We start from the raw sequence: 23,850 nt of genomic DNA, 5'->3' as shown, positions 1-23,850 counted from the left end.
ACTCACCTTGATTCTTTTTTCCCTGCAACACATCCTTTCTCATAGCATTTATGCATAGGAGCTGGGAAACGTTGCCAAATGTTATGTATGGGAAATGTTCTCAACATCTTAAGAGTCAAGTCAGTGATAGAGGTGATTGAATATTTACATAATTAAAAACATGGTCAGAATTTAAATAAATCATTATAGGCACTGTCTCCACCAAAAGCCCTAAAACTCCCACCCAGCTCCAAAATAATGCAAAGGGAAGAACGGCACTGAATTACACACCAAACTCCAGTTGTAATCATTACTCAGACCTCAGGTAATAACCTGGCCAATTTTAAATTAGAGAAACTGTCTTTTGCAGATATCCATGCCTATCATTTGCTTAACATTTACAAACAAGAATGAGTTCTTGTAGCTCTCTGGTGATACGTGAAATATTTTATTTTTCTCTCTTTGGAGGCAGAGAAATTTGCAAGAGTCACTTTAAAAATTTTTTTTTTCATGATTGCCCAAAAATCTTGGATAAAGCAGAAAACTGAACTTGGTCTTACGCTCTAGCTGAAAGGACAATACTCATTTCCACCTTCCTGGACGTTTGAAATCTAGCCACGGTGGGAAGACTGACAAACCTTATCTAAATTTCCATTTTTCAAAAGCTTGCTGCAAATGTGGTAGGGGAAAGCTATCCCCCTCCCAACTCTCACCCGTATATAAATGGAACATACTCTCATTAGGATTTCATTTCAGATTCATTGGAAAGGACTTGAGTTTCACTTCTGAAGTTTCTCTCTAACCAGGTATAAAGAATACCCATGGGGAATTAGAAAACATTTTTGTAAAGAAACGAAACTAAATACTGCTTAAGTCTAGGTGCCATTAACATCAGCTTCTCTTTTTCTTTTCATGTGTTCTCTTGAATAGGGAAAGTAAAACTCTTTATGACCATCATTCTCTCTTCTATGTGGAAGGCAGGATTCATCTGTTTGAATTAGAAACATGGCACCACTGGAAAGGATCTTAGAGTTTATCTAGTTTAACCCCTTCACTTTAAGAACCATTGCGCAAGGAGCTAAATAACTTCCCTTCGGTGACATTGTAAAAAGAATTGCCCTGATGTTAAGTACAGTTCTGAGATCCTGACTTGAAGTCTTCTGTTCAAAATGAAATATGTAAGCTCTTAGGGACTGAACTAAATTTCAAAACTCCCAGTCCTGGCTGGCTACAGCATCATGGTCTCAATGAAGTAAGGTAATAATGTCTCCAAGAGAACATGTTTGAAATGTTTTGGCATGTAAGTATTTAATAAATGTTGGCTACTATTATCAAGAAATAGTTTTTGGCTCCCCACACATACTAGTCAGCTCTTATATGTCTCCATGTTTATGATATAAAGATCCTCCCAAGCTCAGTGCCAGGACAAGAACAATTAACTAGCTATAAAGCCACATGGAGATTCAAGGACACAGAAAATGTAAGGTAACAATGCAACCTCATCATCCTTACTGACATTAAAACCAGGGCAACTGCCATCTCAGACATCCTTTGCTGGCCTATTTTAAGGACACCTGGGATTCTGGCTCAGGGTGTGTTGCCAGGAGCTTCCCTGGGGACTGAGGCAACTTGAAGTGGCCAACTACGTGAGTGCTCCCTAAGGACACTGAGTGGAAGCCCTTTCAGGCTTTGGTCTGAGTCTGAGCTGGAGGCAAGGCACAACCTGATTTATGCAAACACTGACAGTACTACACCTATTCTTCCATTCTTTCCTGATTAATGTCAGGTGTGGGATCCCTGGCTGGAGAAGGAGGAAGAAAGAAAAAAAGGGAGACTATTTCTAGGTCTGGACATCCTTCTTTTCCACTCCTTGGATTCTGGGTGGTTGCCCCCTGAATCTTCATAGCACACATCATTAAGGTTGTTAAGTAATCATTGATTTAAAGTCGATGGCTGGCTGTGCAAGGCTGTAAGAACCATAAGAACCAGGACCGTGTCTATTTGGTTTATTGCTTTTTCTCAGTGTCTGGCATGGTCCCTGAACATATAGCAGCCCCCCAGGGATTGCTGTTGAGTGACTGATGTATGCATCCATTCTCTCCACTGATGACACATGGGGTGGCCTCAGGCCCTCTCCTCGCAAATAAGGAATGAAGCAGGAAAGTGGGTTGGAGAAGGAAAGTGAACCAGTATTTATTGAGTATCCCTTTTGTTCTATGCATTTTCACGTTACTTCAGGAAAGCCTTACCTTACAAAGGGTGGGCAAGAAAATGGAGACCAGCTGCTCGTCCGACTAACAGCCACGTGCATTCCACTTCAAGTGCATTAAATGTGTTTCCTGCTTACTTTTCCTACAGTTCATCTGGGAGCTCTCAAATTCGGAATCATTTTAGTGAAGCGCTAATTAACCAATTAGCAACTGTCAACTTTTTTTCTTCCTTTCTTTTTTTGAAACTCTCCAGGATTCATGGCTTCCTTTTTATGTTAAATTTCTGTCTAGGAATTGGTTTAAGTATGTGGAAATCCTATCTCTATAAGTACAACATAAGTGGGAAATTCTTCCTTTTCCCTCCCGTTCCTTAAGAGCGTAGATCCCAACTGTGTCCCAAAGTTCTTTGTCCTCCTGTAGGCGATAGCATTTGCTCCCCTCAAAACCCTCCCCACCTCACCAAGAGGAAAAAAAAGGTCTGGATAGACTGTATAAGAAAATAGATACAGATGGAGAGGAAGAAACAATTTCCAGTTTCTGTTCTGCTCTATTCTATGATACATTTATATTGATGATAATAATAAAATTTAACCCAAAGATGATTGAGCTGAAATTAAACTCACAGCAGTCATTTCTTGGGAGCACAGAGCATTTGAGGAAGTATTTCATTTCCCAGCTCATTCTAAACAGACCAGGCTTCCGGGGACTCTGCCACATATTAGGCTTACAACACTGAACAAGTTACTTAACCTCATTACACTTGTTGCCTCATTCGTAAAATAAGGATGATAATAGTGGCAATTAAATTAGATAATGCATATAAATTGCTTTCCACAGTGCCTGGTACAAAGCTAAATGCCAAATAAAAGGTAGCTCTTACAAGTACGCACTCAACAAACATTTATTGGGCATTTTTATATAGCAGGCATAATATTCAATGCTGGGGATGTAAACACTTATTTTTCCTCTAGACTTTAAGGCCATTTAGGCATAGAATTATCTTGAGAAGGAAGTACTCAAATTATTGAGATGATGTCCTGTATGTGTATTTCCCATAGGAAAGGCCTCCATCCTGACTTTGGCCAGGACTCATAGACAAATCAGACTGTCATTGTTTATCCAGTTAATCTAGGAGTGTAGAAAGTCTGATGGATTCATCAGGATAAGATGAAAAAAAGTCAGAATAATTCTCTAAATGAACCGAGAAATTGTCGACTATCCAAAGTGGATTTTTTGGCTGCCAAACATTTGAATATCCTTCTGATTGTGGGCACTCCACTCTGTGTATAAGTGCAGCAACTCCCACTGGAGTTGGGTACTATCCCTTCTCACCCTCCAGCAACAGTCATGTGACTTGGACAATGAAATGCTCTCACCTTGGACTTTGAATCTTGAGAGAAGTGGGCAAAAAGACATGGATAATTGATACCATGTTTCCAGAAGGAATGTTGTGAGTCTAATGGTGACTGTCTAGGGGGTCCAGTAGTGGTGGTGGCTGCAGCACAGAAGCTCTGATTGGACTCACTGATAGCACCACCAGGCTGTGTTTCTTGATACCAAGTCGTCTTGATTCTGGTGTGTTTTCCAAGCCTGGTTCTCCATTCTTCCCAAGGATTCCGTGAGCTCCCAAAATCCTTCCAATAACTTTTTTTGATTAAGTTATTTGAACTTGACTTCTGTTGCTTGCAATCAAAAATTCTACCTGAAATATCCTTGTTTTCTCTGACTAATATTGCTCTGCTCTGATCTGAAGCTAAGGAGAATTCCCTTTTCTCCTGCCTCAGGAGCGTCCACATATGCCTGGAGGTGAGACACTTGACTGGCTGCAGAAGATGCTTCTGATGAATGCAAGAAGAAAGCAAAAGAAAAGGAAAAAAAGCTAGACTACGAATATTAGGTATTTCTTCGAAAGACTGATGCTGATTTCTTTTAGGACTTGAGCCCAGAGCGGTAATTTTATTTGCATGTCAGCTCTGATGACTTTGGGGCATAAATATGAATCTGCTGAAAAATACATGCTCACACACCAGGAAAAGCCTCCAGCAAAGATTCTAGTTAGTTGTTAATACATTTAAATTTTAAAGCACAAATGAATAAAGATGAAAACATAATTGTATCAATCATGGCCATTAGTAGGCCTGCGGATACCACATTTAATTTTTACAGTCTTCATCTTTCCTGTCTATTCTATTCTATTCTATTTATTCTATTATGTTTTGGAGACATACCAGAATATGAGTTTCATTTCCTCAAGGCAGAGGTTAGCTCCTTTTAAGAGTGATAGGGGAAGCAAGGCAAGGGCCCTATTAACAGCCTTGCCAGTCTGTTGTTTGTGAAGCATCCCATCTTCAGGAATGTTCCTTAAGTACCCATGAGGGAGAACATATCTTAAGCCCTATGAGCAACCCCATTTAGAGTCTTAGAGAGGTAGAATGTTGTTTGGGGGGAAAGAGCCATGAGTCAGGGGCCTCACCCCAGTCAGCCCCATAGCCTCTGTGACCTCAGTTACTGCCCTATCTTCTGACAGATAAAAAGGTTTGCTCACTTATCCCTAAGATCTCCTGTAGCTTTCATTATGCTAGAGATCACCTGCTACTTTAGCAGCTGAAATTAAGAATAAGGCTCAGGGGACTTCCCTGGTGGTGCAGTGGTTAAGAATCTGCCTGCCAATGCAGGGGACACAGGTTCGAGCCCTGGTCCAGGAAGATTCCACCTGCTGCGGAGCAGCTAAGCCCGTGCACCACAACTACTGAGCCTGTGCTCTAGAGCCCACGAGCCACAATGACTGAGCCCATGTGCTGCAACTACTGAAGCCCACATACCTAGAGCCTGTGCTCTGCAACAAGAGAAGCCACCACAATGAGAAGCCCGAGCACCACAATGAAGAGTAGTCCCTGCTCGCAGCAACTAGAGAAAATCCGTGTGCAACAATGAAGACCCAAAGCAGCCAATCAACCAATCAACCAATAAATAAAATTGTGGGAAAAAAAACCCAAAATGGTTGTATCATTAAAAACAAAACAAAACAAAAAACACACAGTAGGTCTCAGAATAGGAGCTGGGAAACAGAGGAAGAAAAATGGGACCATTGGCAAGAAGGAAAAGAGATTTAGCATTCCACATGGCACAGCAGAGAGACACAGAGTAACACAGAATGTGTTGAAGAACAGAATGAAGCCCAAAGAGAGACATCAAGTGTCCTCTTCAATTCCAATTCTCAACTAATTCCATTCCTCACTATGAGGCCTCCCTGGGCTGCACTGCTCAGGTGGAAGCATGGATGGGGCTGGAAGTACACCACTTCAATCCACTCCCACCCTAAGGAGGCTCCGAGGAAACCGATGGCTTCCCTGAGCCCAGCGTGACCACCTGAGAGGCAGCAGAAGGAAGGATAAGCACACCAGCATAGTCTGCACCCAGGCTCTCCCACCGAAAAGTTGAATGAATTTGAGCAAGTCTTTTAAGCTCTCTGGAGCCCTGATTTCCTCATCTGTAGTAAGAGGATAATTACACTGCCCTGTAAAGTTGTAAAGATAGTATTTTTTAAAGCTGCCTGGTGTTGCAAAATGAGCAATCAGTAATTGGCAACCAAAATTATTGTAATTATTGCTGTTACTAATCATTGCCATGTCTGTCCTGGACAACACGGCATGCTTTGGGATGGCAAGTCTCTAGAACTGATTTGTGGATGTGGATGTAGGTGACACGGAGAAATTACACATAGAGGACTTCCACTAATCTAATCTTAGTATTAATTAGAGTAGAGATATTTCCGGAAAGGAATGAATAGACTTCAGATTGCATCCAGGGAGCACATTCTTAAAAAATAACATGAAACCAATGCGTCAGCTCAGCTCCAAAGACAGACGTGTGCAGCTGTGTGCTGCTACACGGGTCATCTCTCCTAATGCAGACGTCATGGAAATGAACACATTCTGTGAAAACGTCCTGTAGGAGGATTAAATGAGATAGTGTATGACAGGCACTTGGGATTCTAGAAACCCGGTTACCTGAGTGCAGCCTCCTTCATCTTCAGAGCAACTCCAGCTCTTTAGCTCCAGATCCGAGCAGCTGCTTGTAAGTTACTGGCAAGTGGGTATAAAGGAAGTCTTGAGTTCTGCTGTGGACCTGGGGTATACAAAACCAAACCAAACCAAACCAAATCAAATCAAACCAAACCAAACCAAGCCAAACCTGAGGAGCTTTCTCTCCTGTGATCTGAGTAAGCAATTGCTTAATGGCATTGAACCTAAGGGTTAGGACTTCAGCTTGTCAGTACAGATAAGATCTGTGCATGGATCTCAGGAGAAGGTCTGTGCCAGCCTTAAATCACTGGAAAAGTACAATGGAATTTCCAAATAAACAGAGAGCAAAAGATAGGATGAAAGGCAAATTAAATAAAACAACAATAATTTTTAAAAAGGAAAAAGCAAATTGTGAGATAAAAGAACCAATAAGAAATAAATAATATAATAAATAAAATTGAAAGAAATAAAATCAGGCATATTAGTTATTACACTACATGTCAGTGAAATATTTAAAGACAGAAATTGTTAGACTTTTATATACTTATACTATATTATGTTATATTACTTATTGTTTATAAGTAACCTACATAAAATAAAGTAATAATGAAATTATTTTATAAAAAAGGATGCGGATAAAGAAACTATCAAATGCAAACAAAAAGAAAGCAGGAGCACCACTATTAATATCACTCAAAAAGGAACTTACGGTTAAAGGTACTACACAGATTAAAGAAAACAATTACGTTATGGAGTTTCAGTAGAAAAGGACTTAGGGAATGGACAAGAAGCAGTATATAAATAGATGATAGACAAGGATTTTCCAAAACTGATGAAAGACACTGAGCCACTTATTCAAGAATTTCTATGAACTCCCATCAGAATAAGTAGGAAACCACATAAAAGTACATTACAATAAAACTGCTTAAGAACAAAGACAAGAGAACAGCATGTAGATAGCCAGGGCCTTATTTTGGCTGTTTTAAATCAGCAGAGAAAGGATAGAAGCCAGAAGACAATGGAGTGATCTCTCTCACATAAAAAGAGTAACACAAAAAATAGGAAAGGAGGGGGAATGGAGATGAAAAGTTCTAAGGTTGTAATATTATACTAGCTAGAGAAGTGGGGAAAAGTAATCATTTTTATTATGGTGTAATAAGTCAAGTTTTCTCACTGGTTATAAAAGGAAAAGGCAAGTATATGCTGCTTACTAGAAATATGCATTAGACATAAGATTGGAAACAAAAGGCAGGAAAACGATCTCTAATATAAACAGTTAGACCACAGTGAGGAGGTCACCATCGGATGATATTAAGACTGTAAAAGAAAGAAGCATTATTAGAGATGAAGAGAAACATTCTGTAAAAACCAAATATGAATTCACAGGAATATATGAGTCCACTAAATGGGTGAAAATAGCCACTGCCTCTCCTGGTAGACAACTTGGCTGGACCCCAGTAACTAGGAGCTGCTGATGGAACCAGGGTTAAGTCGGAGGTGTGGAATCTTACTGCTAGAGGTCTTGCCCCTCTCTGCCCCTAATGTGAGTTACTCTGACATCTGGGGGTTGGCTAAAGATAATTATTGTGTTTGTAGTGACTGTTTCTCAATGGACAGAAACTTGGGATGGGGGCTAAGAAACCCTGGGTGCTGACTTACACAAGGTAGGGAGATTTTAGATTGGTGAAATATATGCCCCAAGGTTAAGGAGATGACCCCAAAACATCTTCCTTGCCTTCAAGCAACTTACACTCTGGGGAAAATCAACTTCTCTTTTATTGTGTGAGATATTAGTTCCCGGACCAAGGATCAAACCCGAGGCCCCGGCGGTAAGAGCACCAAGTCCTAAGCACTGGACCGCCAGGGAATTCCCAAGACCAACTTACACAAGTAACTGGAATACAAGACACAGCATGATGAATGTGCTAAGAATGGTAGAAGCAAAAGTATACACGACATAGGGTGCTAAGCATCACAGGGAGGGTACGAATAAAGGCAAAGCTAAAGCATGAAAAAATGAATTAAAAGTCACGAGTTCAAATGCAGGGTGATAGAAACCCAGGTTTCTACTTCACATCCAGTGCCAGAATTGCCACACGTTTAAAGTGCAATACTATGGTATCTCCATGGGGGCTATTAGTCAGGGTATCACACATCCTTGATTCTTGCATTTAAGAATAGTTTGAAATCTATTTCTTAAATTGCCTTCTAAGAAAAGAAGTATTTAGATGGTTAAGCTGTAAAAACCTGGAAGTTCCTGTGAGACCCTTACTTCATGCAGCTTTCTGTGGAAACAGTCTCGCTTGGAGGAGGAGTCTGATTTGTACAGTCTCTCCTGAGCTTTCAGTAAGAGTGCATCTCTTTGGAAAGGATGCAAACACAGGCTCCCACTGCCTTCAAAGGACTGCCATGCTGATTCAACTCAACAGGACAAAAGGAAAACAGTTGAGGTAAGCTGTAGCTTCCCAGATAGCATCCATAGCTCTTCCATGGGAAAATTGCAGGGCAGAAATCGAAAGGAAATATAGGAGCATTTGGAAAACAGCTGGTAGAATAATGATTCTATTTAATTACCACAGTGCCTGATGTAAACTAGGACCAACTGATTCCGGCATCCTCCTTTTCCCGTCTACCTGAATATGAACCCAGCCCATGGCTCTCGGTTAATGATGTAGCCTTACATTCCCTGCAGAAGTGGCAGGCCAATTGAAATTCTTTGATAGCAAAAGTTATGTCCAGAATAAGGCCAGGAAACAAAACTAAGTAATTTTTAGTGTAACTTTTAAATTGTGCATATAATTCCTTATCTACTTGCCCAGAGAGAATAGAGATTTGGACTAGTCAAAAAATGCTGTTGATGTTCATTGCATATCTGTGTGTCTATAGGAGAATGAGGGATTAAATTCCTTAGTTACCCAAGCAGGGTATTTTTAAAACTGTGAATTCTGGTGTGTGTATGTGTGTGTGTGTGTGTGTGCGCACGCGCACACGCATGCTTTGACAAGTATTGAGGACATACTTTATGACAGGCACTAAGTACTGGGGACATAGCGATAAACAAAACATAGTCCCTGACCTCAGGGGGCTTAACTTCTTGTTGAAAACAGACAATAATTACACATTATAACACATAATGTGTTGGGGGAAGGATCAAGGCTATCAAGTAAGGTAATAGAGATTGGAAGTGTTAGTGAGGGAATTTCTATTTTTTATACGGGTGGTCAGAGAAGTCCCCAGTGATAAGGTGATATGTCAGCAGTGATATGAAGAAAATGAGGGAACTAGCCACCAGGCTACGTGGAGGAGTAGGAGAGAACCAAAGTCCAGCAGAGGGCACAGCACGTGAACATGAGGCGGGCCATGCTTAGCATGCCTGAGGAACAACACGGGGACCACCGTGCTGAGCCGGAGGGGAATGATGAAGCGAGGAAGGGGAGAGGGTAAGACATGATGTCATAAAAGCAGGAGGGAAGCGAAGATCACAAAAAGTCATATTGTCCATGGTCAGGAGTCTGGCTCTTATTCCAAGTGATTCCATTAGAGGATTTGGAATGGAGGACTGACAAGCGATGACTTACATGTTTAAGTTATTACCCTGGCTACCTTATGGAAAATAGACAAAAATGGGACAACAGCTGAATTTGGGAGACCAAAACTGTAGGTTATTGCAATACTCAAGGCAGGGCGTAGCGGCAGGTTAAACCAGGGTTGTAATGTGTTGTGGTCCCTCGACGGGATGCACCTCTGTCCAAAACTGAGCCCAGATGTCAGACATGATTACCACCCACCGCCAGCCCTGCCACCATGCATTAAGAGGGGGCACGGAAAGATTTATGACTTACATAACAAGGCTTTGTGGAGAGAACTGGGCAGACCTTCCAAGACAGTCAAAAAATGGCTGAGAGCGCAGGAAAAGGACATTGCCTGGGGGTTTAGAGTGGCCAGGGAACGGGGCCAGACTGAGGGTTCCCACGCATGGTTTGACTCTCCCCTGGTGTCACAGGAGAGAGAGCACCTGGGGCTGAAGCAGAAGAAGGAGGGGTAAGCAGTCAAACATCCAAAAATGGAGTCAGATTCTTTATTATATGATGGGAGAGATGGTAAGAGGTGATGAGATTCTGGAACTCTTTTCAAGACAGAGGTATAATATTTATACTTGGAATGGAACTTGAAATGTAAAGGAGAGAGAAGTTAAGGATGATTCCTTTTCTCACTATATCTTAGGAAATAATAAATTTTAAAGACTGAAAAATTGGTAAGAAAATTCTTTTACTTAACCATGGATTTCTTCCCCCACTTTTGTTAATACACTGAAGGTTATATTAAAAAAAAAACAACCCACAATGTCCTTTACTTTTTTTTTAATCCTCTCCAACTGTGCCACGCCCCCCCTAAAAAAAAACCAATTTTCCCTGGAAACTGGGACAGTGCTCCGCAAGTAGGAATGTTAAAAAAATACTTATGGATTGAAAATATTCACAATAACATATTATAGGGTATTATGTTGACAAAACTACATGCTACCTTGCTGATCACTCAAGTCAAACACTGATGTTAAGTGAAAATTTCTTAAATATCCTAAATTATAAAACCAATATTTTGTATCATTATTTATGACAGATCTATTTATTTAAATGTCTGGGGTATAAACAATTTTTTACTTACAACTTTTATGTCAAACGTGACCTTTTATTATTTTATAGTTAATTAAGAAGACAGCTGCGTTATAATAAAAGTGTCCTAAAATAGGAACCTAAAATTCTGGGTTATATTCCCATTTTTGTCATAAACTAAGAAAGTGTGTGATCTTGTCTGTGTACATCAGTTCTCTTTTCTGAGTCTCATCAGGAAAATGAGGAAACCGAATTCAATAATTTGCATGATTTTTCAGTGATGCTACGTAAGTGCTGACAGCAAGTTGAAAAGTATCAAGAATATTTGAACAATTGCATGGATTTTCACAATTACTTACAACAAAATGTTTACCTTTGTCTTGTCAAATACAAGTGAAATGGTTTTATGATAGAGAAATTGAGAGAAAATTTGTAGCTCCAAAGTGAGGAAAATTTGTTAGTATTATTTTAAAATAAGTTTTTTTAATGAAAAAATAAAAAAGTCTATTGTTGAAAATAAGAAAATACTAAACAGTATAAAGAATATTTAATGAAAATTAACAGAATTGACTGTATTCTGCATACCTGACCTCTGGAATTTAGAAAGAATAAGGTGAATAGAACCTGTTTGTTATTAAATTTAACTTTCAAATACTTTGTATACTTTGCAGTGTTTTATTAATAGGATACTTACTTGAAATCAAAGAGATTGTAAAAACTTAAAACAAATGCAAATTTTCTAAAATCACCTTGACCCTGGATTATCAATATTCAATATAAAAATATTGATATTGGGTTGGCCAAAAGGTTTGTTTGTTTGTTTGTTTTCTATAAGATGGCTCTAATAGCACTTAGTTGGTTTTAACGTCCCTTGAAACAATTTTGTTAGACTGTATTGTCACACCTGTCACATCAGCGTTCATGTAAAAAATAACATCAAAATTGGTGAATTTTTGTGTAGCCACTTTAATGTTGAAGATGAAAGAAAAAAAGCAACATTTTTGGCATATTATGCTTTATTATTTCAAGAAAGGTAAAAATGCAACTGAAACACGCAAAAAAAATTTGTGCAGTGTATGTAGAATGTGCTGTGACTGATTGAATGTGTCAAAAGTGGTTTGCAAAGTTTCGTCCTGGAGATGTCTCGCTGGACGATTCTCCACGGTTGGGTAGACCAGTTGAAGTTGATAGTGATCAAATTGAGACATTAACTGAGAACAATCTATGTTATACCACATGGCAGATAGCCAACATACTCAAAATATCCAAATCAAGTGTTAATAATCATTTGTACCAGCTTGATTATGTTCATTGCTTTGATGTTTGGTTTTCACATAAGTTAAGGGAAAAAAAACCTTCTTAACCATATTTCCACATGAGATTCTCTACCTAAACATAATGAAAACATTCTGTTCTTAAAGCAAATTGTGACAGGCGATGAAAAGTGGGTACTGTACAATAAAGTGGAACAGAAGAGATGGTGGGGCAAGTGAAATGAACCACCACCAACCACGCCAAAGGCCAGTCTTCATTCGGAGAAGGTGATGTTGTGTTAAGGTGGGATTGGAAGGGAGTCCTCTATTATGAGCTCCTTCTGAAAAACCAAATGATTGATTCCTATAAGTACTGCTCCCAATTAGACCAACTGAAAGCAGCAGCAGTTAATCAACAGAAAACACATAATCTTCCATCAGGATAACGCAAGACTGCATGTTTCTTTGATGACCAGGCAAAAACGGTTACAGTGTGGCTGGGAAGTTCTGATTTATCCACCATATTCAACAGACATTGCACCTTCAGAGTTCCATTTATTTCAGTCTTTACAAAATTCTCCTAAATGGAAAAAAATTTCCATTCCCTGGAAGACTGTAAGAAGCACCTGGAATAGTTCTTTGCTCAAAAGGATAAATAGTTTTGGGAAGATGGAATTATGAAGTTGCCTGAAAAATGGCAGAAGGTAGTGAAACAAAAGGGCAAAGCCATTGTTCAATAAAGTTCTTGGTGAAAATGAAAAATGTGTCTTTTATGTTTACTTAAAAACTGAAGGCACTCTTTGGCCAACCTAATATAACACTGTCAAAATTATGACTATATATTAGATATCCCCAGTCAAAAGAAAAGAAAATTTTGGATGTAATTAAAAAAAAAAAAGTAAAGTTAAAAAGATGGCTAAAAGTAATATAAACCTATAACTCAACAGCTTTTTTTTTGACATATAAAGAATCACTTTCATAATTGATATAATTTGATGAAGAAAAAGTTCTATCTCACAGACAATACAGCGCAGTCCCACTGAAATTTAAATGTCACCAGTGTCTATTTGCTGCATCTAATGCTCCATTCTATGAGAAGAATCTCAATCTTCATTTTACTCAAAACCTGCCAAATTTGGTAATTATTTTGATAATTGTTTCCATTTCAAGTTATAGCATGCTTAACATTTTAGTTGGTTTTTGTGGCTCTGTCCATGGTACCACAGATAGCTTTTTTTTTTTTAGGCTCTTTATTGGAATATAATTGCTTTACACTCTTGTACCAGCTTTTGTGGTAGACCAAAGTGTATCAGCTGTATTTATACATATATCCCCATATCCCCTCCATCCCATGACTCCCGCCCACCCTCCCTGTCCTGGCCCTCTAAGGCATCACCCATCATCTAGTTGATCTCCCTTTGTTATACAGCAACTTCCCACTAGCTATCTATTTTGCAATTGGTAGTATATATATGTCTATGGTACTCTCTCCCTTCATCCCAGCTTCCCCTTCATCCCCTGCTCCCCCATCCCAACCCCGTGTCCTCCAGTCCATTCTTTGCATCTGCATCCTTATTCTTGCCCTGTCACTGGGTTCATCAGTACCATTTTTTTTTTTAGATTCTGTATATATGAGTTAGAATACAGTATTTGTTTTTCTCTTTCTGGCTTACTTTGCTCTGTATGACAGACTCTAGGTCTATTCACCTCATTACATAGAGCTCCATTTCATTTCTTTTTATGGCTGAGTAATATTCTGTTGTATATATGTGCCACATCTTCTTTATCCATTCATCTGTTGATGGGCATTTAGGTTTCTTCCATGTGTTGGCAATTGTAAATAGTGCTGCAATGAATATTATGGTACATATTTCTTTTTGGATTATGGTTTTCTTTGGGTATGTGCCCAGTAGTGGGATTACTGGATCATATGGTAGTTCTATTTGTAGTTTTTTAAAGAACCTCCAAACTGTTTTCCATAGTGGCTGTACCAACTTACATTCCCACCAAGAGGAGGAGGGTTCCCTTTTCTCTACACCCTCTCCAACATTTGTTGTTTCTAGATGTTTTGATGATGGCCATTCTGATCGGTGTGAGGTGATACCTCATTGTGGCTTTGACTTGCATTTCTCTAATGATTAGTGATGTTGAGCATCTTTTCATGTGTTTGTTGGCCATCTGTATGTCTTCTCTGGAGAAATGTCTGTTTAGGTCTTCTGCCCATTTGTGGATTGGGTTATTTGCTTTTTTTGGTATTAAGCTGCATGAGCTGCTTATATATTTTGGAGATTAATCTTTTGTCAGTTGCTTCATTGGCAAGTATTTTCTCCCATTCTGAGGGTTGTTTTCTTGTCTTGTTTTTGGTTTCTTTCTCTGTGCAAAAGCTTTTAAGTTTCATTAGGTGCCATTTGTTTATTCCTGATTTTATTTCCATTATTCTAGGAAGTGGGTCAAAAAGGATCTTGCTTTTTTGTATGTCATAGAGTGTTCTGCCTATGTTTTCCTCTAGGAGTTTTATAGTGTCTGGCCTTACATTTAGGTCTTTAATCAATTTTGAGTTTATTTTTGTGTATGGTGTTAGGAAGTGTTCTAATTTCATTCTTTTACATGTTGCTGTGCAATTTCCCCAGCGTCACTTATTGAAGAGGCTGTCTTTTTTCCATTGTATATTCTTGCCTTCTTTGTCAAAGATAAGGTGCCCATATGTGCTTGGGTTTACCTCTGGGTTCTCTATTCTGTTCTATTGATCTTCCTTTCTATTTTTGTGCCAGTACCATACTGTCTTGATCACTGTGGCCTTGTAATATAGTTTGAAGTCAGGAAGCCTAATTCCACCAACTCTGTCTTTCCTTCTCAAGATTGCTTTGGCTATTCAGGGTCTCATCTTTTTGACGGGAAAGGCAGTGGCCACTCATCTTTGTATGCCTAGAACCTTGCCTAGAGCTCGATGCATGAAAAGATACCAACAAACGTTTGCTATATTAAACCAATGGGTAAGTTAAAACAGTGATGGAAACTGAATCATAAAATTAAAATCTAGTCTTTTGTTCTGATGTGGGTTAAGTGATTTAGAAAGACTAATTGAGTGGTACAAGAGCAACTTCAATATTCAGTAGAACAGAAAATATTTTTGCCAAAGAGAGAAGATTGGGAAATTTATCAGCATATCTGAGGACAGAGATGCATTCTGTCTCATGGAAATAAGAAAGAATCAAAGATGCTTGGAAGGCAAGTAAGACAGGCGAAAATGTTTCAGGCCTTTATGAAAGATAGAAGGACATCTGTTCTTAAGGAAATAGATAGTTTACATGTATTTTATATTTTCCTCTTTAATTTTATCTATCTTAGCATCATAGGTAATTTTTTAAATGTCAATATAGCTCAGCTGTGCTGAAGGTTATTAAGTTTATTTTTCCATTGGTGGATCACAGTTTTAAAGAGTGACTACGGTGTGATAACAGGAGTGACGGAATCCCAGGAGAAAGATACAAATCACTTAGCTGTACAAAATATCGCCTGGGGATTCTTGTCCTGGAACTCCCCTCTATTCAAACCTTGGGAATTCCATGTTTGATGATAAAGATCAGCAAGTGGCACTGATGTAAATGAATAAAATAAACTTTTCCTTGTCAGAGTTTATTTCAACTTGTATAACCTACTTCTTCTCATAGCTCTTACACCTCAATGTCTGCAACCAATCATCAGCCATACCAGTATTTTTTGGGACAATCTTGACCTTAAGCAAGAGGGATGTATGTACTAGCCCAGTGTTCTGGAGCTTAATTTTAAGTCACCTAATGTCAGCTTGACTCTAAATGTGGGTGTTGATTTTGATAACTTAGATTTTGTTCTTATTACTAAGACCAAGGTTTCACCTCAACATCCACTTAATTGTAAGGGGCTTAGGAGACCAAAAACATGCAAAACTAGGCTTGGCATTCCAATAGAAAGTAGCAGAGTTGTTTCTAGGACATAACTTGATGGACTGGCAGTAACCAATATTAGCTCAGAGCAACATTTGAAACACAACATAGGGTCACAGAGTGGCCAGGCTGGCGGGCAAGACAGAGAGGTGAAAATCATACTATTCAGAGATTTAGGTTGGTAAGTAAAATTCCAGACTACTTAGGTCCAGTCCTTGTTTCTAGGCCCTGAATATTCTTTTCTTTCTTTCTTTCTTTTTTTATCCCTAATATACCATTTAAGCCTTGAGGCAAGACAAGGCTCTGGAAGGTTTACTCTGATAAAAAGTAGTAACTCCTTTAGACAGCGCTATACTAATTCATTATTCAACAAATCTTCAACAACTATTCATCAATTCATAAAATGCTTTATGTAATTATAATTGTCTGTCGGGCACTGTTCTAGGCATTATGATTGTAACATTGAAAAAAAAAAACAAGCAAAAATATCTGCCCTTATGAAGTTTACATTCGAATGGGCTTCTTCCCTCATCTATCACATTTGCAGCTCTTCTAGAAAGGGTCTGTGGTCTCAGCCTAAGGGTGGTCTCCACCTGGAGAAGCAATGGTAAAAAGGCTTATGACCTTTGATCCTTTGATGTGTGTGTTGAGGAAGGGAGGTGGAGTAGGGAAGCAGTTGGGGATCAAACTTGCAGTCCAAATACCAATCCAGGAACTCACTGGCATCTTGATACCATTAACGAATTTTCTCACAAACACATTCCTATATAATGAGAAAAGAATAGTTTTCTAAGAGATAGAAACGATGGTACTGTCTAGAACCCACTGCTGTATAATGTTAACGCTGATTTCATATTCTTTATTAGTCACAGTTTAATTCAAGAAACAGAAGCAACTCTGGGTATTTTAAGCAGAATTGACATGATGCAGAGAATTAGATACTTACAAAATAGAAGTTATATAAAAAGGTACTTTCTTGTTTGGGCCTCCAGGAACATTCTAGAACAATAGGTCATCACTGGAACTATGCCAGAAAAAAGGGACACCACTGCTACCTCTGAAACTGCCACTGATCAACACATAGAAAACTGGATAACAGATACTGAAATATTACCTGAGAAAACTCATGACCACAACCATGCCTGAGAGCAGAAATTGCCAAAAGGGGGCAGAAAGGTGGCTTCCAAATTTTCTGCAAGTGCACTCTAACTAGTGGGATTAATTTGCAGCCAGAACCCTAACTGCAAGAGAGTCTGAAAAGGCAGAATGGAGGCTGCGTGAGCCCCATTCATAATATGCAACATCCACTTTAACCTCCAAGGTGAATTTGTGAAAGTACAGACTATTGGGCCTTCACTTGACCTGATGAATCGGTTTCTGGATACAAAAACGGCCATGTTAAGAAACACTTACCCCAAGGGATTCTCATGCTTAGGAATATTTGGGAAAAAATTAATTAGAATGATTAGGATGAGATCTGGGATACACAATCATATTAAATACATCCAGAAAATATTTTTAAAATATGCAATTTGAAAGAAATATTGAGCCATGCTTACATAATTTAATTTTACGGACCTGATTCTACTCTGAATCAGAACGTGAAATGCTTATCACCTCAGGTAATTATGTCGCTTCACAATGCCAAATGGAAAAAAAAATTCTCTCCTCAGTGTTTTGCTCTCTCTAGTTCTTCACGCAACTGGGACAAATATTGACAATTTGGTGGCTGCATTTTTTACTACAGAAGTTTGCCTGGGCTCTCTCTGGGGATATTTCAAAGCAATGTCCTATTCAGACCTCAAAATTTATTATTTTCTAGTTTGCAAACAAGGAACAGTTCAGCATTATTCCAAGGGATGAGAAATTCCTCATTTAGGAAAGCAAAAATGCATGTTCTTTCCTCATCTTAAGCGAAGGCTTCCATTGAACAAATGATTGCATCTGGCATCTAATGATTTATTGATTTAAATGCATTAAATTGCACAACTCAAAAATAAGTGGGAATTTATAATTCAAAGAGAAACATCAAATCAACCTTGCATATAACCTTGCTCACAGTGCCTTGAACAATGTTGGCACAGGGAAAGATGAATTCCCTGTGCTGATTTACTTAGCTAAGATAATACATCTATAGCTTTTTCCCAAAGTGACTTAGTATTTCCTGGAGATTCTCATGGTTTCCGAGGTTTCCTTAAATGTGAATTTCGATCATATAGTTAAAAGGTTGTTTTAGTCATGGTAAGTAATACTGGCTGTTGTAACAAACAACCCACAAGTCTTGGTGGCTTACCACAACAAAGGTTAATTTTTTATTTGGTGATCCAACTGAGTGTTGAGTGATCAGCCCTCCATCTAGTGATTAGTATTCTAGTCTCCTGGTATCTAATAGCCCCACCTCTTCTAAATCAGAGTCAGAAAACATTTTCTGTAAAGGGCTAGATAGTAAACATTTTAGGCTTTGCCAGTGAAGAGGCAAAAGCAAAGATATTATGTAGTACTTACTGAACAAGAAAGAAAACAAATTTCAGCAAATATTATTTTGATGAAATTCAAAGTATGATAACTAAGTACAGTTCTTTGTTATACAAGCCTACCAATGAGAAAAATTGAATTATTTTGTTGTGGGATAGAATTTTGCTTAATTGAGTTTTAAAATTACTTTCCCTATAATCAAAATGATTGCAAATGTTCATCAGTTAATGCTAGTCTGTAATGAGATTATTTTTCATATTTCATCTTTTCATATGGATAAGTTCTGCCAATACTGATATCAATCCATGAGTGTATGATTTTAATTGACCATATTCATCTCTTGAAAGGTAGCTTCAGGATTCTATTAGATTCTTCTCTTGCCTTTTAAACTGTCATTACATTGAGACTAATCGCTTGCTACTAAAGATTAGAAGGAAGCTCCTCAGTTGAACAATTATGTGGATTTTGAAATATGGAAATTTTTGTATTTGCATTGAAATACCAAAAATATTGCTATAAGAGTAGTTTGAGCTGGGAAAGCATATCACTGCAAATTCATGTGGGAATGGAGACTTGGGGCTTTGTTTTAAATTTACAGCACAAAAAGTGTATAAAGCAGCTTGGCATTACCTGTGGCGCAAACAACACTAGGTTGTTATGGAAACTATGACTTAGGTTCGTAAACCTATATGACTTTACGGTGTATGTGTTTCACATATAAGTGCTACTTTGCCTTGAAATTCTAGGTTGAATTCAGTAAACATTATCAATTCTGTGGGAAAAGATGGTTTTCAAAGTCATTCAGTATTTGATAATAGTGGCTGAGCATAGCTTTCCTTGTTCAGAAAAAATTCAATTTTGTCTGTTTATTTTGACAATAAAACATTAACATTGCTAAACCATCAGACTACGGTGTAGTAGGGCAAGGTAAGAAATCCATCTTCTTATTCCTGACAAAAATTCATGGAACTCATGATGGATAAATCCAGGAGAGCAAATGAAATATACTGTTGACACTTCTGTTTCAATAACACATGGTAGATTTAAACATTTTTTGCAAAGTCTTTGCTCATAAATAAGACAATTAACAACCATAGGCTCTAAATACCTTGTTTTTTCACCACCTTTGTGAATTTGTCCGACAGAACCTTTTTCTGTTCCACACATATTTTTACCGTCATCAGTTGTAATACATCTTTGCAGATGCCACTTCAGGTTGTACTGAACAAATGTTTTCTCAACTTCTCTGAAAAGATATTCACCTGTAGTTGTTCCACTCAGATGATTCAGTAACTTAAAACTTGGCATCCAATAAAGAACTGAGTGGTATAGATAATGTTTACTCATCAAGAACCAAGACAAAGCACTCAAAATCATCTACCTTATTACTAATGATTTTGTCAACTCTTGATGTTGTTTCCAATATCCTTAACTCTGAGTATTTCAATCAAAAGGGTAATCGTTTTGAATTATTTTTTTCTGGATGTATATCTTCAGCTGCAAGCAAACACAATTTAATTGACTTATCATACATAAGTGGCTTTCTTGCTTGGTTAACAAATGAGCCACTGGAAAATTTACTTAGGTTGCAGCCTTATTTTTTTTTCTTTACTTTTGTGAAGAAATTCTACTGTGATAAGATATTTTGTTTTAAATTTTTTAATTTTTCTGGACATTGATTTCCTGTCAGTTGGGACTATTTCAATGTGTGTTCTCTCTGGTAATATCAACACATATTGTATTAGTTTCCTATTGCTGCTATAACACCACAAACTTACTGACTTAACACGCACAAATTTATTATGTTATAGTTCTGGAGGTTAAAAATCCAAAGGGAGTCTAACTGGTGAAAATCAAAGTATTGGTGAGTCTGTATTCCTTCTGGAGGATCTATGGGACAATCTAATTCCATGCTTTCCACAACCTCTAGAAGATTCCTAAATTCCTTGGCTCATGGCCCCCACCAGCAATTACATCACTCCAACATCTGCTTTCCATCATCCCATTTCCTCCTCTGAATGTGCTGCTTCCCCTTTTATAAAGACCATTGTGATTACATTAGAACCACTAGGATAATAATGGTCTCAGTGTCTTTTTGGAATGATGAGATTCAGAACCAGACTGTCAGAACTCCAGGCCTGCTGTTAAGGGATTTAAAATTGTGTGTTTTTAACACTACAGTGAAATAATTTAAGATATTCTTTGTATTCTTAGTATGAGGGGCTATTTTATGTCATGTTTTCATAAATTGTTTTGTAAAAGGGAAAGTGTTTCTAATGGTGTTTCAGTGTTTGCATTGCTGCAAAGTAAGTTACTACTTTGCAGTAGGTGGTTTGCCACTGAGAGAGTACTGTATAGCAAAGGAATCAATCTTATTTCCTTAGGGAAAAAACATATTTTAACAAGTTCTTCACTTCTGTTCATTGATTTCTAATTGACTTCATGCTTCAGGCTGGGAATTGAGAAGTTATTTGAAGTAGGATAGGTAAACCTCAGCATATGATATAAAATGCGCTCAGGTCAGCTGCAGTGTTTAAATTACATATTTTAAATCCCCTTTTACAGACACTAAAGTAAAAAACATTTCTTTCTGGGTTGTAAACATATGGTAATAACAGAATATTTTACAGTCAATATTAAATAAAACCCAAAAGTGGAATGTGCAGAAAATATGATTTGGTTAATTTGTGGACTCATTTTTATGTTTGCCTTTAACTTTTTAAAAAACAAGATTTCCTGGGACGGGGAGGGTGAGGGGGACTCGAGGGAGGGTGGGGGGGGAGTTGAGGGAGGGAGGGAATACGGGGATATGTGTATAAAAACAGATGATTGAACTTGGTGTACCCCCCCAAAAATAATAAATAATAATAAATAAATAAAATAAAAAAACAAAAAAAAACCCCAAAAAACCAAGATTCCTAGAGTAGATTGATACAGTCTGTTAAAGACTTACAGCAATCCATTTTGCTTACAGTGTTGTATCACAAGGGACTCCCCCAGAGACCATGACTTGCTGGTGTGTGTATATATTTACAAAATCAAAAGAAAAAACTACCCATTGGGATATAAGGTAGCAGTCACAACTAAAGACTGTGGGCATTTTTTTTTTGACTGTGGGCTTTGAAGTGCAATTCACAGATTTACAAAGTTATTTACAGTGGATCTTACTGTTTTTGTGACAGGATTTATTCAGAGTGCTGTGCTCTTCATTTGATGTACCAAAATGCTATTAATATAAATACTTGTAAATAGTCTTGTATCTAGATTAAATTTTAAAATCTCTATCTCAAGATCCTTAAATTAGTTGCATCTGCAAAGTCCCGTTTTTCTTAATATTTTTACTTTATAAGTAATTCCTTTTGCCATGTAAAATAACATATTCACAGGTTCCAGGGATATGGACATCTGGGGCGGGGGGTCAGTGATATTATTTTGCCTACCGCAGCTAAAAGGTCATTGCAGTAAAAAATAAAATGCTTTGTCACCTAATTTGATAACAAAATAATCCACACTCTGCTATGCCTTAAACATGCACCATATGAAGTCCCCTTTTTTCTTCCTTTCTTGTTTTGACCTCATTAATATGCACGGATAGTAAAAGAATAAAATAAAATAAAATGTTACGGCACAGTGAAACAGATGGCAGTCAAAATGCTGTCCAGTTATAACTGCATCACTGCCATGTAGATTGCACTGAGTCAGCAGGGGGCACCACACATGGTCCCTGTCATAACTATCCAACTCTGCCATTTAATGTAAAAGTGGGCATAAACAATATAGAGATGATTGTGAATGTGGATGTGTTCCAATAAAACTTTATTTATGACATTGCAATTTAAATTTTAGATAATTTTCAGGACTTCCCTGGTGGTGCAGCGGTTGGGAATCTGCCTACCAATGCAGGGGACACAGGTTCGATCCCTGGTCCGGGAGGATCCCACATGCCCCAGAGCAACTAAGCCCATGCGCCACAACTACTGAGCCCCAGTGCTGTGACTACTGAAGCCCGCACGCTAGAGCCCGTGCACTGCAATGAAGAGTAGCCCCTGCTTGGCACAGCTAGAGAAAGCCCACTAGCAATGAAGATCCAACGCAGCCAAAAAAAAAAAAAAAAAAAATTATATAATTTTGAATGTTGTAGAATATTGTTATTCTTATTTTTAAAAATAATTTAAAAATATAAAGCCATTTTAGCTCATAATGTACAAAAATAGGCAGTGAGGACCACAGAGGGTGTGTTTCCAAAATGGCAGCAGTGGTGGATGTGGATACCCAGAATGGTACCAACAACAGCAGGGCAAGAAGCATTTTGAAGTGAAAAAAAATAGAATGTAGTCATTCTCTGGGCCTGGGATATTGTGGCTGATAACTGTGCCATCTGCAGGAACCACATTATAGACCTTTCCATAGAATGTGGAGTTAAACAGGCGTCTGCTGCTTCTGAAGAGTACACCGTTGCACCAGGAGTCTGTGACCATGGTTTTCAATTTCACTGCTTCTCCTGCTGGCTCAAAACATGGCAGGTGTGTTGATTGGACGATAGATAATGGGAATCCAAAAGTATGCACACTAGAAAAAGAGAATTCTTCCATCAAGCTCAATTGTTTTTTATTCATTTAATGACTTGCCCTCTTGTTTCTTAATTATAAATTAAACAGAACTGTGTCTTTTCTGCTTTGTCTTTTCAGTTTGCTATTTCTGCAGCCATATTTTATTCTGTGTCAAATGAAATCCAGGTGGACTCTAGAACAGATGCTCTCTCTTGTATGTGAAAAAAGTGAACATAAATAAAGGGTTTCTTCTCCCTGGGTTGGAAAGCCAGCTTTTGAAAGAGAGATATTTGTTCACTACACCCAGAGCAGAATGCAGAATTGCCCTGTGAGTGCATCCCTTGGTCACAAGGAAGTCTGGTCCACAGCCTGGTTACTGATGGTAACCTTGGGCAAGTTGCCTCTCTGCTCCAAGCTTTCCTCCTCTATAAAGCGACTTCTAAGGACTAAATGGCATCACATGGACACAGAAAGAGGCTTTATAAACTGGAAAGCCACTGTACAAATGTAAACTTTGTATATGATGTGTTGCTTTCTCTTCCTAATTTGGAAAAGTAAACTTGAAAAAACCTAATATGTAATCTTGGCTGGCTAAGAGCAATTTGTGAACTTAAGCTGAAAATTGATGTCATTTAAAATTGAGTTAATAAGAGAATTCGAGTTTCCTTGAATTCAATTTCCCACTACCACCCTTTGCATTTTGTTTAAAATGTCTTGGCCATAGAAGGAATCGCCAGTTCTAATGTTGATTCAATGTATTGAAGCAATACAATTTACTGCAGTGGTTCTCAAAGTATGGTCTGAGGACTTCAGGAGGTACTG

General features: G+C 38.2%; 1 pseudogene; it reads left to right on the top strand.

Annotated features, from left to right (window-relative positions):
• Nucleotides 1-22,715: 22,715 nt before the first annotated feature.
• LOC130834109 (E3 ubiquitin-protein ligase RBX1-like) lies at nucleotides 22,716-23,121 on the top strand (annotated as a pseudogene).
• The last annotated feature ends 729 nt before the right edge of the window (nucleotides 23,122-23,850 follow it).

The sequence above is a fragment of the Hippopotamus amphibius genome, chromosome 12 (assembly GCF_030028045.1).
Source record: "Hippopotamus amphibius kiboko isolate mHipAmp2 chromosome 12, mHipAmp2.hap2, whole genome shotgun sequence".
In the NCBI taxonomy this organism is placed as follows: Eukaryota; Metazoa; Chordata; class Mammalia; order Artiodactyla; family Hippopotamidae; genus Hippopotamus; species Hippopotamus amphibius.
Note: the sequence above shows the minus strand (reverse complement) of the source record. Positions and strands in the feature narration are given on the sequence as shown.